This window comes from Coptis chinensis, chromosome 3, assembly GCF_015680905.1.
Source record: "Coptis chinensis isolate HL-2020 chromosome 3, ASM1568090v1, whole genome shotgun sequence".
Taxonomy (NCBI): Eukaryota; Viridiplantae; Streptophyta; class Magnoliopsida; order Ranunculales; family Ranunculaceae; genus Coptis; species Coptis chinensis.
The window spans coordinates 124,009,330-124,022,956 of record NC_141458.1 but is presented as its reverse complement, the minus strand read 5'-3'; the positions used below and the strand labels follow the sequence as shown (position 1 = coordinate 124,022,956).

Genomic DNA, 13,627 nt, shown 5'->3' with positions numbered 1-13,627 from the left:
AGCATTCTTTGAATAATGTTAGCAATAGTATAGGACCATTTGGCGCACATTGTTTACTTGATTTACAAATTTTACCCTTCAGATTCATCGCACATTTCCAGCCTAAGCTGAAAAAGTTGCAGGATGAAATATTCCATGAAATTGACTAAATGGCCCAATCCTATTAATCATCACCATATCTGTGTATGTGTCAGTGCAAAAAAAAAAATCCACGTGGCACGGAAAGAAGACTTGCAGTGTAGTAACTACTTAGCTTCTCGGGGTACAGGATCTAGGATTTGGGAGAGCTAGATTCTGCCGGAAAGCGAAGTTTCTTGTGGGTGGGTTGCTAACTTGCTACATTGCCTTTTCCGCAAAGAAGGGAGAGTTTGACTTGGTTAGGAATTCATGATTCTAGATTTGGGGTCTTGTTGGACTCCAAACAAAGTGGAACTCTTAATAACTGTTCCATTTTTTGATTTTATTGAGTTAACTTTTTCTTTGTTGGCATAACATGCCCTCCATTTTATATTAATAGGCTATTGCCCATAACATTTGTATTATATGATGAGTTTATTTGCGTTGAACACTAAATTTTCGATTCTCTTAAGCAGGAAAGTAAGATATATCTTGTTAAAAGAATTTAAGAAACACTTTAGTTGAAAACGTAAAACTTGATGCTACAGTACAGATGCACATTCAGGGCCGGCTCAAGCCTAGATGTGGCCATAGGCGACCAATCCAAGCGAGGCCTTTTTTATTTTAAAAATTTATTGAAAAATTGAAAGTAGTGTGTGTGAGAGAGATGTTAAGAAGGAGACGTTGGTTAATATGTATTTAATATGTCTTTAATTAGTTAAGTTGATAAAGAGTGGAAAAAGCGTCATAGAAAATGGAGATTCTTGCATATATTGTGGAATTTTATATTTTATTTGATTTTTTCTAATTAAGATATCTAACTAAATGAGAACACTCCCACAAAAATTAAGACAACTACGCACTAGCAACCATTAGATTCATTCTATAATTCCAATATGCAAATTGTGTAGTGGTCTATTGGATTAAACTTTCTTCAAACCAATTCACTCCTGAGATTTAGTGCGTGAGGAGAAAGCAAAAAAGACTCCTACTATTTTTTTTTTTGTTTATTTTTTTTCTGTATAAAAAATGGTAATATCAAATTTATGTAAGGAGAAATAAGAAAATTTAGAGGCCTTCTAAATTTGAGGCCTTAGACGGCGCACTGTGCACATTCACCTATCTACCTCATTTACACGACAAAGATTTACTTAAAAAACTGAACATATCCTACTATTTTCTTACCCATTTTCTTTCAATCAAGTACATATCCTACTCGGAAAAAAAAAGGTACATATAAGCATCACGGCCTCAGTGCCTCACACAGTCACACTACTGTTTGGCCTACGAAATAGTCTTGAATAGTGAATTTTTTTTAATATAATAATATATAAGCTTACAGTCGTACTAAGTCTACGAACTACAAAATTTTGAGTCATTAGTCTAAATATAACAAGTTGGTTGTTTTGGCCAAACATTTCAAAACTTGGACTTGAAAGTTGAAATTGTCTGGTAACTCGAGGCTTCGGGATGTTTAATGTGAAAGTTTATGACTTCCATAGTTCCATATCACATTCGGTTTCATTAAATAGTTCGTAGTTAGTTGTTTTGTTTTTCCGCTATCAATATATAGTTCGTAGGTTGGTTTGTCAATTTAAAGTTGTCATGGCAGAAAAAAAAATTGTCGAATATTATGATAATAAATGTTACTGGTCGTCTGATCAGTCCTTATTCTAATTTCTAAAGTCCATGATCACTAGGGGATTTACCTGTCATTTATTGTGGTCATTAGACTCATTCTTCTTTTGAAGGTTACAGCATGACTAATGGAATTGTGTAAACCATTTTTAGTGTAAATTTAAGATCTGGGCTACCACAAGGATATCATTTAAACATCCAATTCTAATTTTTTTTTATCAATGAAGATGTGTAAAAACACTTTTAGTTTAAAAATGTGTAAATACATATTTAAAAATGAAAATAGTTTTACATATTTTTAAGCTCAATTAGTTCTAACAACCCGCTATTTCAAAAATGGGACTTCATAAATTTTGCATTCTCATTATTTTAAAAACCAATGGAAAGCCAACACAACTTGTTTTTACACATTTTGCAAAAAGTTTATATTGGTTTACTATTGGATGTGTTTTTTATCTATTAAACTCATTGTGTAAATATCTTTTAAAAACACATGTGGCTCTTATGTGGAGCTTATGTGGCTGTGTAAATTTACACAACCCATTGGTAATACTCTTACATGTCCATCTTGATCATTACTATTTTTCATTTCAATTTCATCAGATTTGTCATGCTCCAATACATCACCAAAAATTGCATAATAGAAAGTTACAGAGTTGATTCGTGTAAATTTGACCGTCATCTACCACAATTTAACAGTTGCAACTTGCACGATCATCATTGGGGCATCTCTAATAGAGAGTGTAAAAATCCACCTCCACATAGGCTCTACATAGGCGTCATTAGGATTATATACTCTATTTGACTCCCAAATACATAAGGTATATAATTACGATTTGTGACTCTTCCAATGGCATGTGGAGGCAAATGTGTAAAAAGAGATAATGATAGACTTAAACTATTGCAGCCTATTCAAAATAATGAAAAATGACAGGCTTGGCCCATTGCAAAGGCTTAAAACAAATAGTGGTCCACTTTCATACGTCATTTAAAACAGCAGCCGTCCTTTGCAAGACTTAAAAATCACTTAGTAATGGATTTGGACTGTCGCAAACAGAAAAATAAAGCTTAAATGTGAGTTTAAGTGACGTCCACATTTTTAAGTGAAGCAAACGTGACCTATAAATGACGTTCAAGTTTTTTTATTAATTAATAGCCGGATGGGGAATTCTCCATCCCATCTATTGACTAATGCAAATATGACTAAGGTCAATATAGATGGAGCTACAAAGAACAATCCTGGAGAAGCTGGTGTTGGTGCTGTTGGTAGAAACTCAAATGGTGAGTTTGTCTTTGTCTATAGTAGAAACATTGGCATTGCAACAAACTACATGGCCGAGTGTACTGCTTTACTTGAAGGCATGGAGATGCAGTCGGGAATCCATTTGGGTCGAATCCGACTCAAGGGTAGTGGTAACAGCATTTAATTTTGGCAAAATTCCATGGTAGTTAAAACAAAGATGGAGAGAATTGCTGACCAAATTGATCGACCCTTTGTACACTAGTACCTTGTGAGAGGTGAATTTTACTGCTGATAAAGCCGCAAATTTTGGAGTAGAATTAGGTACCAGTAACAGTTACATATGTGATGGTAGACCCCCATGGGTCTATATATAAATGGGAGGTACCAGACAAAATCTACTATAGGTTTGCTTGAGTGTGCATTGGTGTTGTAAGAGGCTAGCACTCCTTACTCTCCAACATTGTACAATACTTTTCTTTTCTGTTTTTCTCATTAATGAATTTCAATCCTACTTAGCAAAAAAAAAAACCTATTACCCACGATATACAACCCCCATTAGAAGTAGTTTATTGGCACTTGGAGGGTAAACTTTACACTTTATATTGTTTACACCTCCCATTGGAGATGCCCTTAATGTCTATCTTACACAAATTTAAAGTACTCGCTATGGGCACTTTCCATTTTGTGTTGGGCAGACCTCGAAAAAAAAATTATTACAAATTTGTCATTAACCTAAAAAACATGTTTTGTGTTGGGCACCCCCCTAACTCCATCAAGTTAACCTGTTGCAACCTTAATCTCTTTTAGCCCTTCTCCTTTTCCCCCACATTTAAAACTCCTAAACCCTAAGTCTTAAACAACTCATGAATCAAACTTAATCAAAACACTAAAATGGATGACCCAAACTTTTTAGAACATGAAGATGAACCATTTGAGCTGAGGAACAAATGTTTGAGGTACAACAACAAATTAGAGATATGAGAGAAGACGTGCAACAACAACTTAGAGAATTGAGAGAAGAGAAAATTATAGACGAAATAAAAGATAATGAAGAGGAGCAAGGAATTGCATGAGAGTGTCAGACACTCCATTGTCTATTGGATGTCATATAATTGATTTCATTGTGAGAGACTATGGGCACTGACACTGTGATGTTCATGCATGCTCATTATCTTCTTTTTAAACCCTGTAAACCTTTGATACCATGTTTTATTCTTCTTAATTCTCTACTAATTACATTGAGCTTTTGTATATATTATCCACAAATCCACGCCACAACTTATTGAGTCTTACACATTATCGTTACATGTAATCGATACACATTATGTTCTGTATGAGAAAAAGAAGCATGACACATGCAACACTTGATGAATACTCATCTTTCCCAATAGGCTATGGTCTTCAAGTAGGGCAGGGATCGGGTCGGGTTCGGGTCGGATATGGCTATATCCGAATCCGAATCCGAATAGCTTTATAATATCCGAACCCGAATCGAACCCGATTATAGAAATTTAATATCCGAACCCGACCGAACCGATTATATATCCGACTAACCCGATCGGATAACACTAAAAAATTCAAAAAGCCCAAAAATATATCCGAATTTGAATTGAATCCGACAGACCGAACCGAACCCGAACCGAATAAATAAAACGGATACAAAAATCGACCCGAACCCGAACTATTCGGGTTCGGGTCGGGTCGGGTTCGGGTCAAACCCGACCCGATTCCCTGCCCTATCTTCAAGTCACCAACGTTAATGTGCATTAACAGTAAACAATGGTAATAGCCCATACGTACATGTTTGATCCATTGATTAAAAATTGGTTTGAAGCTATATGATCATGAAGTGAAAGGTTAATTAGTTAAGCATGTTAGATATTGACACATGTAGAAATAATGGAAAAGAATCAAAAATGCATGTCACATATTTTTTTTAATTGGCTGAATGTACTGGATATTCGTTGTTTATGTTGTTTGATATCGATTTTGTTGAATTTCACGTAACTGTTTCATGTTGTTGTGATTAAATCAACATAAAGTTTTTGTCATTATATGCTCAAGAAAGTTTTCATCCTGAAAGATTTTTGGGGATTTCTAATGTATTTTAGGATTCTGTGGGGATGCATTGTTAGGATGCAGATTGGGAATCTCATAGTAGCTCGGTATATTATTGAATTAAGTCTAAAGTGTGGTATATGTTCAGCACAGACTGTCTCTAAAATCTTTTGACAAAATTTATGTCATTAAATCGGATTAGTATAAATAGTTTGAATTGTAAGAAATGTTGTAGGTTCATGATATTATTTCCAGATAAACAGAGTAGTGCTCAAGTCCGCTCAACGCCAATTGAGAGGACATAACTGCTAGCAGGAGTTATAAGGCCTTAGAAGCGGGAGTACAATTAATCTTCTAGAGTAAAGATAGTAGGAAACAAGAAACGAGAGATTTTGGATTGTTCAATTCTCAATAGTCCTACTAAATATCCTTTTAATACTCAATATGTGTTACTTAATGAATTAAATCAATTTGACTTACTCAATTAGGAACAATTAATATTGATTTTGATTTTTAGTGAGTATTTTCACTATGTCAAGGAGAACACTTAAAATCGTCTATACTTTTCTTAGAAAATCTATAATGTGTTCCTTAAGTAGAATCTAAGGTATAGCACTCACATTTATCATGTCATTAGGCCATTAGGTCAACATTATCTCTTCTGTCTATGTTTATTAAATGCCTTGCTCTCTTTTTCATTGGTGTAAATTTATATAGTGATTTTCTAATGGATGAAGATTAAGTCTTTTCCCTTGAGGCGTAAGAAACTAGAATAGCTCCTAGCAATAGAGCCATAATACAATTTCAACAAATGCTTACCTTCAGCATGTTGCAGAAGACAGACCATTTATTGTTTGATCATTAACACATTAAGTCGTGGGTTTTCAAGACAATTAAAATTTTATGTAACATAAATGAAATGGAGCCTTCTCCATCACACAAAAAAAATGTAAATGTGTTATTGAAAAGAGAGTTGTCTCTCCATGAGTACTTTTTTTTTTTTTTTTTTTTTTTTTTTTTTTTTTTAGAGAAGAGAGTTATTCATAATTAATTGTTATAAATATGCCTATACTAGAAGTCCTTCCTAAATTATTATTACCTTATGAAGTATCCTATTAGTTTCCAAATTTAAATGTTTTTTTACCGTAATTATTAGCTTCGAAAAAAAAAAAAAAAACTTTATAAGTTTAAACTTGGTTTTTGAGTCTAATTATAAAAGAGAAAAATTCGTAGGCAAACTATTTAAAAGATCCCGGGCGTATGCCTGGGTCCAAATTCTAGTCCTTAGATATATATTATAGTTATATTCTCTGGACTCTATTTTTTTTAGCCTTCATAGAGACTCCAACTTTTATAAAACATTTTGCCTAATTACGAGAAAATGGGAGAGAAAATTAAAAGTTTACGTATATTCCCAAAAAAACAAAACATTATTACTGGAAAAAAAAAATATATTTATTATAGCTATACCCTCTTGACTCTATTTTTTGGAGCCTTCATAGAGACTCTAACTTTTGTAAAACACTTTGCCTAATTACGGAAAAATAGGAGAGAAAATTAGAACTTTATGTATACTCCCAAAAAAACCAAACATTATTACCGAAAAAAGGAGATCTTTAGATATTATAGTTATACCATTTTGGCTCTATTTTTTGGAGCTTTTATAGAGACTCAAACTTTTGTAAAACATTTTGCCTAATTACGGAAAAATAGGTATGTATGCTCTCAAAAAAACCAAACATTATTACCGGAAAAAAAGGAGACAAATATTGGAAAAACACTCTCACTTTTTCTCACATTTTTCCTTTTCCTCCACTCTAAACACTCAAATGTAATTAAGAAAATAAAATTATACTTGCATATTCTATAAAATATATTTGCTCAATAACTTGATTCTCCAAACTATTCACGAGATGTAATTTTTACCAACTGTTCAATGTTGCTACCACGGTATGGTCAAGGCACGTTAATGGAAACACAATACTTTTTTAAATCCCACAATACTTTTTTAAACCCCACAGTGTAGCACTTGAGATCTCTCATCTCTCTAAAAGCCTAAGCCGCCTAAATAGTATTTGAGATATCTCTAAAAGCCTAAAGACTAATGTGTTTCCATTTTCAATGTAATTAAATATTATAAATCACAAAAAAACCTAACGAAAAACCTTCTAATTTAGATTTATGTTTTTATCGTAACATAGATAATTTTGTCTCTTTGATGATATATACCATATAGCGAATCATGTTTAATTTTTATTTTTTTTATTATATTTTTTTTAATGTTATGTTTGCAAAGCAAGGACACTACGTAAGCTAGAATCAATAGAAGTTGGTATTACACACAATTTTAGATAATTAAGGGGAAATCAGAAACTTGATATGAATGTTGAACTAACCTCAAACAATTATTAACGCGCAATCGGAAACTGGCCTGGATGCAAATGTATTTACCAAACCACAAAGAATAATTAACGAGAAATTAGAAATTGGATGCAAGTGCATTAAACTAACCTTAACGAATAATTAACAAGATATCGAAAACTCAATGCAAATACATCGAAACAAACTAACCTTAAAGAATAATTAACGCGAAATCGGCAACTGGATACAAATGCATTGAACTAACCTCAAAGAATAATTAATGAGAAATTGGAAATATGATGCAACTGCACTGAACTAACCTCAGAGAATAATAAATTGTGGGAAATCGGCAACATAATGCAAATGCATTGAACTGGCCTCAAAAAATAATTAACATGAAATCGGAAACTCGATGCAAATGCATTGAACTAACCTAAAAAAGAGTTAACGGAAAGTTGGAAACTGGATGCAACTGCATTCAACTAATCTCATAATAATTAACAGAAAATCAAAAATTGGATACAACTGCATTTAACTAACGTCATAAATTAATTAACGAAAAATCGGAAACTGAAAGCAAATGCGTTGAACTAATCTCAAATAATAATTAACGGAAAATCAGAAGCAGAATGCAACTAAATCGAACTAATTAACCTCAAAGAATAATTAACTGGTAATCGAAATCCAGATGCAACTACATGATACTAACATCAGAGATCAATTAATTAACATGAAATAAAAAACGGATGCAACTCCGTGAAACTAATTGACCTAAAAGGAAAATTAACGGGAAATTAAAATTTTGATGCAAATGAATTAAGTTTAATTACCACAAAGAATAATTAACAGGAAATCTCAAAACGAAACAATCGAATCTAGAAGCAAATGTATTGAACTAACCTCAATGAATAAGAACGGGAAATCGAAAAATAGATGAAATTGCATTGAACTAACCTCAAATGATAATTAACGGAAAATAAAAAACTAGATGCAAATGCGTAGAATTAGCCTCAAAGAATAATTAACGCGAAATCAACAATTGGATGCAACTGTATCGAACTGACCTCATAGTATAATTAACGAGATATCGAAAACTGGATGCAACGATATTGAACTAATCTCAAAGAATAATTAACGAGAAATCAGAAACTGAATGCAATTACGTGAAAGTAACCTTAAAGAATAATTAAAGGAAAATTGGGAACTAGATGCAAATGCATTGAACTAACCTAAAAAAAAAACTCGGAAACTGGATGCAACTACATGTAGCTAACCTCAAAGAATAATTAACTGTAAATTATAAATTAGATACAAATACATTGAACTAACCTCAGAGAATAATTAACGGGTAATCGGAAACATGATACAAATACATAGAACTAGCCTCAAAGAATAATTAAAGTGAAATCATAAACTGGACGCAAATGCATTGATCGAACTAACCTCAAAGAATAATTAATGGAAAAAAAAAAATGCGGAATGCAAATGCATGGAACTAACCTCATAGAATATTTAACAGGAAATAAACAATTATATTTGATGCAACTGTGTTGAGCTGGCCTTATAGACTAAACAAGAACTCGAAAACTATTGAACTAACCGTACCTCAAAGAATAAATAACGGGAAATCAGAAACTACATGCAAATGCATGGAACTACCCTCAAAGAATAATTAACACGAAATTAATAATTGGATGCAACTGCATCATATCGAACTAACCTCATAATATAATTAACGAGAAATTAGAAACTGGAGACAGCAACATTGAAAAGTAACCTCAAAGAATTATTAACGGGGAATCAACTACAAGGAACTAACCCCAAATAATATACAATTAACATTAAATCGAAAACTGGATGTAACTAACCTCAAAGAATAATTAACGGAAAAATATAAATGGATGCAAATGCATCGAAATAACTTCAAAGAATAATTAACGTGAAATTAAAAATTGGATGCAACTGCATAGATTTAACCTCAAAGAATAATTAACGAGAAATTGAAAACTGAATGCAAATGCATTGAACTAACCTCAAATAATAAATAACTAGAAATCGGAAACTGGGTGCAACTGCTTGGAACTAACATCAAAGAAAAATTAACCAAAAATAAGGAATTGGTTGCAAATGCATTGAAATAAAACGGGAAGTTGAAAATTGGATGAAACTGTATTGAATTAACATCAAAGAATAATTAATAGAAAATTGGAAAGTGGATGCAAATGTATTGATCTAACCTCAAAACATAGTTATATATTATAGGAGGGGGAATGTCTCTACAAGTACTGTTTTGCACTTAAAATGGTGTTTATCATATTAATTTTCATATGATCGGGAATGTCTTGTTATTCAAGTAGTTTCAATATAATCCTAGTTTCATTGGGCATTCTCACAAAAGTTTTATCAAATTTCTATATTAATTGACAAAAAAAAGTCGAAGTGGGTTCGTTTTCTTTTTATGGAGTGTAGAATTTTCACGCTACAAGAAATTTGAATGGGTAATCAATATAATATTCATAGCTCATAGCTCAATATAATTGTTAATATTTATCAAAATAATTTAATATATCAGCACCCGTTCGTAGGACAGGTTCAAAAGCTAGTAATAATACTAAATTATAAACCCCTTCAATTGGTGCTATTTTGATCAAATTATGGCTGTTTGATAATCCAAAAAAAAAAAAAAAAAAAAAAAAAAAAAAAACCAAACCAAACGGCGAAATTGAGCCTTATGAAACCATCAACTAAGGTGCAAGTCGGTACTTTTGGGACCAAAATGATCCTGTTCGGCAGATGTTTGCCACCTGTTTTTTATCCAATCTCTACACTATATGATAGCCGGGTCTTTAGGAGTCTCACTTCTCAACCGAACAGTGTATTTCCAATCTCTCTATTTTAAGATTTTAGAATCACCTCCCTTAATTATTTTAAATTTCTAATCAGTTCTTTTCTTTTTAAACAATTTGCAAAAAACTCCTCCACTTTACTGAAATTAGAATTAGTTTCATATTATTTAAAATAATTTAAAAAACTTCCTTCACATTACTGATATTATATTCAACCCCTCTTAATATTTTTATATTATTTTTTAGATTAAAACTAAAATTCAAAAAATTATATTATCGGATACATAGATTAGAGCGACAAAAATCATACTATCTGAGAAATATTTGAGCGACAAGTTTAAAGACTTGAAAAAACACCGATGCGTAGCATGGTTCGCATACTTGTAGGTAAGTGTACGTAGACCATTTGGTACTATAAAAAAAAATGTTTAAATGGTCGTGCCTTATGAAACAATTTCGGTTGGCTTAACACTGTGCCTTAAGAAACAACTTCAATTGGCATGATTGGGCCTTACAAAATAATTTCGATTGGCAGGACTACGCCTTATAAAATAACTTCATTTGGCGTGCATATCTAATGAATAAACTCATAAATATCCTGTACTTAGAACTCAAATACTCATAAATCATTTCCAACATAATCAAACATCCACAATAGAAATCAAATCAACTAACTCCATTACTAAACCAGTCACATACATTGTTTGAAATTTTACAATTTCATCAAATAAATAAAGTTGTTTCAAATTTTACAACTTCACCATAAAACATCACCCCAAACATAGTGATACAAAAGATGAATCGCTAGGGCCACGTGGTACTGGCCTTGCCGGTATTCCAAGTAATCATTTCCTCCTATTTTAATTAGTTTTAATTCCTCTTCTTTTTCTTCTAGGCAAAGGAACTTCCTCTACTTCTGGCTCAACAACAATATCACCATCCTCCTCTCTCCCATCCTCACCACCCTCGTCTTCATCGACACCGTCACCCTCATCCTTGTATCCACCTTCATTATCATCCTCACCATTTTCTCCATCATCACCTTCTTCCTCCTCACCATCATTAATATTCTCCTCATCCCTCTCTGTATCACTATCCCTAGACTGGGCACGAACGTTGTAAGGAATAAGATCATCTACATCCCATATGCCCTTCTATAGCATCTGGTTCTTCAACTTAGCTTCTCCACTTTTACCCCCTCTTCTTCTTGTTTTTGTAACCACTCTTTTAGTATTTTCATTACGGCGAGACCAAGGTGGACAGTTTCTTGGCTTTTTCACTGGTTTATTAGTAACACTCGAGCTACCACCGCCAACCACACTCAAAACAACTTTAGACACATTCTTTGTTCGGTGACTCTTTGCTACAAAAAAAAATTAACAAAAAGAAACAAGTATTATATTAGCTAGAATCTATCTAATAGTACAAACCAATCATATCATAAACATCCCTTGTATAATATCAACAAAGTTATTACATAACAGTAAAAACGTGCAACTTTGTTAGCTTTTGGATATCTCAAACAATCAAATTACAAGAGGTATTCGAGAAATCAGCAAAGGTTCAGTTCTGAAATCACTCAACATGTCAAACAACTAACAAGATCACAAACTGCTGTAACTATAAAAAAAACCTCAGACATGCAAGCTTCAAGGCAAACAAACTATATGGGTTGATTCCAAATGTTAGCCCCTTCAACATATTTCCTGTGTCTGCTTACCCATAACCAGTGTTTGTGTGGGAAGCCTATGTCAACTTTCAGGGGAAGGATAGACATTGAGCTCGTAAGAAGCTGACTCAACTAGCAAATGTTAGCCTAAAGTTTGTCTTTTAGTACAAAAGAAGCCAATAGCAATCTATGGATCAAGTCAATAGACTCCAGGTTACGCTAGTAGTCTATACTCCAGAGTAATACTAAATGGTCAAAAAATGGCAATACCACATAATAGCTTGGAGTGGGTGGTGAGTAGGGCTGTCAATGGATCGGTTTGGGTCGGGTTTGAAAAATTCGAATCCGAACCGATAAAAAATTTTGGAACCGAAACCAAACCGAACCGATAAAAAATATTGAAAACTTGAAACCGAACCAAACTGATAAGAAATATTGCAAACCGAATCCGAACCGAAAACTATAAAATTAATTAAATCTTAAATTAAATTAATTAATTTCAACCACACAATTGATAAACATATACAAAATTAATCATAAATATTACTAAAATGTCATCTCATCAGTTCGGGTTCATATCGGTTCGGTGGAAGACAAATCCGAAACCAAACTAATATCTTATCGGTTTGGTTCGGTTTCGGTCGGTAGAAAATAAATCAAATTACCAAAACCCAAACCGTTTTTTATCGATTTGGTTCGGATTGGTTATCGGGTTATCGAAACCCATTGACAACCCTAGTGGTGAGTACTCACCGTCAGCTCATAAACCAAATATATACCATTTTCAAAAATTTCCCAAATATTAATACAAAATCCAATTAACAACTACTTTAATCGAAAATTAACAAATAACTACTACTACATATGTCTATAATTTGAACCCATATACATTACACACACCACCTTGTAGGCGCTTTCAAGACGCTTTCAATAACAAGGAATTTTGGATTTATCCGCTCCTGCGCTCTCGCATCCGCTCACGCTTTGCGTTCTGGTTACTTAGGTGCACACTCATGCTATTTCAAAGCTTATTTTAGTAATAGCCATAGGGTAGTATTGTTTAACTATAACAATTGTAATCCTCCACCTTCTAATAGTTTATATATTACTATTAGTTTAAAAGATTAGGCTTTGACGCACCAAGTATAAACACAATGGTAAGCAGAAAAAGGGTAGGGGCGTTAGTCAAGGATCTAAAAAACTAGAACATTCACTATCTAAAGTCTAAATCATGCATATCTATAACACATTCAACTAACTCAGATTGAAAACAATCAAAACATATATATAGTAAACTTCAGTACCATAAAAAAACGCTGAGACGTCATCCAAACGTAAAAAATCTTACGAGACTATTATGTTTTCTTTGCTTGTGCCAAGGGGGAAAAAAATGCAGCAAAGCTAAACTAAGCTGGTCTAATCAATTTTCCCATGAGGAAAGAGATCCAAAAAATTGAGGCTTCCCCTTTCAATGAGAACTATAACAAACTTTGATGCTCTTGGTGATAAAGAAGTAACAATTTCGTGCAATGTGTGAAGAAGTGGCTGAAGGAGAGTACCCTAATCAATGGTTGAAGGACCTTTAGAGTACCCTATTTGGCTGAAAGAGAAGTTGTTGTGAATCACAAAGAGACCTAGAGAAATAGGGGTTTATTCAGTTTTTCGGTTTTTCTTCAAGTTGGCTTTGTTTTGGTG

General features: G+C 33.0%; 1 long non-coding RNA gene across 1 annotated transcript; it reads right to left on the bottom strand.

Annotated features, from left to right (window-relative positions):
• Window positions 1–10,920: 10,920 nt before the first annotated feature.
• On the bottom strand, window positions 10,921–12,344 carry LOC147514137 (uncharacterized). Its single transcript, XR_015217458.1, has 2 exons — window positions 11,897–12,344; window positions 10,921–11,626 (listed from the first exon to the last, which is right to left on the bottom strand). It is a non-coding gene; the product is annotated as an uncharacterized LOC147514137 (long non-coding RNA).
• Between the last annotated feature and the right edge of the window lie 1,283 nt (window positions 12,345–13,627).